Raw genomic sequence first — 5,137 nt, 5'->3', positions numbered from 1 at the left:
TCCTTAATTACAATCCATTTTAAAAATATGATTTTTGTTCCTCATCTGTCCAAAATATTTTTCTCTATTTTCAGGATGAGGAGCAATGACCATAAACTAAAATACAAGTAGTTTCACCTCAGCATGAGGAAGAACTTTATGTTGAGGATGGCAGAGCACTGGAACAGGCTGCCCAGGGAGGTTGTGGAGTCTCCCTCTCTGGAGAAATTCAAAACCCACCTAGATGCATTCTCGTGTCACCTGCTTTAAGGGACCCTGCTGTAGCAGAGGGGGTTGGACCAGATGATCTTCAGAGATCCCTTCCAACTGAAACAATGCTGTGAATTGTCAAGAGCACATTATTATCCAATGCTTATTTCTCCCTCACAAAAACTATTTTTTCTTACACTCTATAAAAATAGCTGAATTTAGAATTTATTTCTGTAGAAATAATAACTGAGCCTAGAATAAATATCTGTGGAAAAAACTCTGGGCTTAGTGCTCTGCATTTTGAGGCAAAAGTCAATCCTTCTCCTGGAATTCTCTTCCTTACTCCACACACACCTCACTGTCAGAACATCAAGTCTAGTTATATGAGTGTATTTAACTCGAAATAAGAATATTTGTTACTTACAGAATTCTTCTGTTACCAAGTTCAGGCACAGCATCTGGTCCTGAACCTGTGCAGATGCTTCACCTCTAGTATATAGCTCGATAACCTTCTTGTGAGAGATCTGGTCTCTGGTGAAAGCTCTCCAGACGTGATAATTAAAAGGAAAAATATTCCTGCTTATGCTGATAGAGTCTAAAGTAACTTATTTTATTTATATCATTTTTCTTTTTTATAAAATATTCAGACTTCTATTCCTCTGGTCTTGGATTAATGAGCAATATCAGCAATCCCTTTTATGTTTAAAAAAGATGAACAAATTTAAGTTTGATTTATCACAATGTGCTATTTGATATTTGTGGCTACTCTTTATTTTCCTTTTCCACCTAGAAACATGTAGGGAGCTTTTGAAAGAACTGAGAGGCTGTGGGCTAGAGCTACTGAAGTCAGTGTGATACAAAGCTCCTGCAGACATCCATTCGGATGGATGTGGTAGAGTCAAAAGTGTCCAAGTCCTAAATGCCTAAGTTCCCTGCTGCCTTAAAAAATTATTTCACACAAATGCTTATTAGAAATATAAACATGGAAACTAAAGACTACTGTGGCAATAGTGCCTCAAATGTAGCAACAATCTTAATAATTCCTTATAGGGATGAAAAATATTCTATTCAAAACAGACATCCCTACACCTATCTGAGTTGTTGGATGCATATGTCGGTCAGTTATGGGAGCCCAGTAGATCAGACTCAGGATGGTTTGAATTAACTGGTCGTTTCAGCTGCTGGCATATTCGATTCTAGCATTTGCTTTAGCAGTGGCACTCACTGCACAAGAGAGCAAAATGGTCTGAACAAGTGCAGGTGTCACAGACCATTTGTGATCTGGGCTTCTTGCAAATTAGAGAACTCTCTTTCGAAGCAAAAGATGGTGTGTATTGAATAAAAGCAATTGTTTACCAGACAAATCAGTTGAATTATCTGGTCTGATTAAGTGCCATTTTTTCCTGGATGACTCCAAAGGCAACTAAACAGAGTCACGCCTTTATAAAGATGAAGAACATCTTCAGAATGGTCAATGTATTACTCACTTGTGAATTACTAAGTTTTAGAAGGAAAGTGATTATTATTTTCTCCTGGTTTTAGATCTCTGGTGGAGTAAATGAATATTAATTTGAAACAAATTAAAACCAAAATAATTCCTGCCTGATGCAGACAATGTATTTTTTTCAGCATAATAAAAAGTTCAAGTGCAGTGATATGCAGTACTTGATCTAGAGAAACTACTAATACACCCAGGAGCTTTTCTGTATGCAAAGGCATGGCTGTTTCTTAACTCCATACTGCAACACAATGGAATTAGATAGAATATTCAATTATGTTTATAAAGGAAAATAATGTAGAGCTGAGGCTCTGCTTCCTGTTATTCATGTGAACAGAGGTTGAATTTGATCTTTATGAGTTACAAAGAACCCTAATCTCCTATTTGCTCCTTGCAGCTTAGATCATTGCCTTTGCACTTTTTAGAAAGCAAATACATATATTCCTAGTAATATGAATCTATTCACAGGAGGATGGTCAGTGTGTGCCACTTTTCTTCCTTTTTTTGGTAGTTCTTTTAATCTGGTGTCTGAGATTCCTTCATGGGAGTGTTAGAGTCTTTTTGTCCTTTATATGGATCAGTTGGGAAAATGATGGTCAGATCAAGTTGTGACTTCCTCTTTGGCAAGACAGCCTGCTCTTTTGGGAGTAGAGTTAAACATCTGCATGTAGGCATTTGCATGTTGAAAAAAAATTTGCATAGTTCCATTTACATCCTGCAAACACCAACAATGGTATGGTACACCAAAAATGAGGAGGAGTAAGAAAGCAACTCACAAAAGAAAATTACACGAGTCTCTTCTTTGTGTTTCAACTCACTTAATTAACTTATATTCGTGTGAATGAGAACCAAGTCTCTTCTGATAATTGTTTTTACTTTAAGCATGTAGTGCTTTGGCATGCATGACAGAACATATTTTAATTAAGCCATCCACAGATTTTCAATTAAAAAGTGTTTTTGAGCAGGTAATAGCTGTCCAAAAAAAAAAAAAGGACAGTTCTGGGAACACTACAAAAAATAATACAGAAAAAGCTTAAGTCAGTTGTAATTCTGAAGATTAAGCAGATTTAAGCTGGAATATGCCCTTATGAATTCTGAAGCAGAAGTGGTCTATCATGAAAATACCATAATGCAATTAGCAGCTGTAGTGACAAACCCATGAGGTTAGGCAAACAGATGGTACTCACAGTTCTGCATATTCAATCAACATTTTTTATATTGTATCATAAACTTTATTCTCTGGTGTGAAGGGTCATATGCTCTAGTCTTGACAAGCCTATGTGTCAGGAGCTATGTTTGTATCTTATATGCACTCTTATTAAACAAAATACCAATTTCACATACCTACTGAATGCAAAGTGCAAGTGATAAACTGTCACTACTAAAAAGGAAGGAATGGAAAGAGTTAATAGTTCTTTCTTTCCATTTTCCTGAACTGTGGAAAATCAATAGACACTGTGGAACAGTGGCCTAAAATCTCTGCTGCAGGTGACTGTGGTATGGTCTGTGAATAGGAAAGGTCCATTGGTGCAGATATTCAATGGGTTGCTTTATTTCATTAGCTCAGGATCTCAAGAAATTTTAACTTTAAAGCAGCCAGTGTTTACTATCCTTTCTTGCTCTTCATTATGCATTTTCCATCTTTCTATCACTGTGTTCCTCTGTAATAATGATACTTTGAAATGCTTCACCATGTCACTAGCTGTGCTATTTTCAGACTGGATAATTTTTTTGTTTGTTTAACACAATTTAATTCAAAGAGATGTATTGAGAAATTATCATATACACATGGAAAATACCAAGTGTTTAATTTAAAAATTTTCTATCATTCTTCTTTTTTTGCAGACATTATATGCCAGATATGTTTCTTGCTCTAAAAGGCAGGGTACTCCTAGGCAGCCCCTGCTTCTTTTCCTAAACAAAAAAGAAGACATATGTAAATATACAAGAATTCATACGCAAATGTTGAATTCAAAAGGTCTGTAATGATGTGAAATTCATATGGCTATTGATTCAGCTTTAAAGATGACATTTGGGTACAATTATCAATTTAATCTTGGCATTTAGTTTGCTGACTACTAATTTTTTTATTGGTTACTTGTTCATTTGATGTGTTTGTAGCGAAAACTAGTCATTACTTAAATTTATTGAATGTTGCTGTTAAACATCCCTTGGGCAAACCTATCTCACTGGAGTTATTGAGTGCAACCAAATATTCCTGATACTGCCATCAGAGCCTAAAATGACAATCAGTTGAAGTTTTGATTACTACTTTTATCATAAAATAAAAACATAGGAGAAACTGCCATATCAAATTTTAAATCTGACAATTATAGATTTAGAATAAACCATACAGAGAGAAAGGTACCTGCCTGAGCTGATGTTAGATCTGTATACTGTAATTGGTTTCCAATCCTTTGTTTAAAAGTAGAACAAGTTTGTTTAAGTAAGTCTTACAAGAATTCTCCTAGTAAGCACTTATTACATTTTTGAAGCATTAGTGATCTTATGAAATATAGACTGAGGTCAACCAAATAGAAGGACTTGCATAAGAATTAGAGAAAAGAAAATCTATCCCCCTAAAAACAGTGTTCTAAAATTGATTCTGTCTTTAAAAGTGGCATAAATTTATATTTTCTTTCAAAATGACATTTCTGCTTTTAATTTATTCACATTGTGCCCAAATACATAGCCAAGAGTGTAGAAATTCTAGAAAGGTCTGTGCTCTCCTTGTTCTGATTTTTCCTTTGAGGAAAAGACCTACTTAGAAATTTTGCAATGTCCATGGAAAAAAAGAGTATTTTTAACAGTTTAGAAATAGATCAAATGCTGCACTCCATGCAACGGACTGTTCTCACTTTCCAAGTCATTGAAAGTCCACCCACACCTCTCTTGGAAAGAAAGTGACATTGTTAATTCACAAAGAATTCATGTTTTGAGCTCTAGGCTATACAGACAATTTGACAGTGCCCACACCACCAAACCTTATTTTTACACCTAAAACCACTTGGAAGTTTCAAAATGGAGTGCTATTGTGGATGTATTGCTACTTCTACACTTCTGTTTTGTATTTTCCATTCATACAACTAATTTTATAAGATACCTGCCACTTGTTGACTAGGAGGCTCTTATCTCTCTCTCTTTCATACCCCTCCCTCAACAAATAAGTGTACAGAGCAAAATACTTGGTCTTCTTTCTATCGCTGGGCTATAAAGAGAATTACTGACTCTGACTTAATAAATAACAAGTAGTCCCCAGTTTGTAGCTTTGCCATTACTGTGTAATTGCAATGGGAATGTAGAATGTAAAATTGCACCTAAGTCTGAACAGATTATATTTAGGACATGGATTGCTGGCTTGATGAATAGGATAACAGGTGCTAAGCAGGTTAGAAGTAAAATGGCTTTAAGAGCTTTTGCAAATGAGAAACTTTGAACTCTCCTGTGTAA

The sequence above is a fragment of the Zosterops lateralis genome (assembly GCF_965231275.1).
Source record: "Zosterops lateralis genome assembly, chromosome: 5".
Lineage (NCBI taxonomy): Eukaryota > Metazoa > Chordata > Aves > Passeriformes > Zosteropidae > Zosterops > Zosterops lateralis.
The sequence above is the reverse complement of the archived record's forward strand: the minus strand, read 5'-3'. Positions refer to the sequence as shown.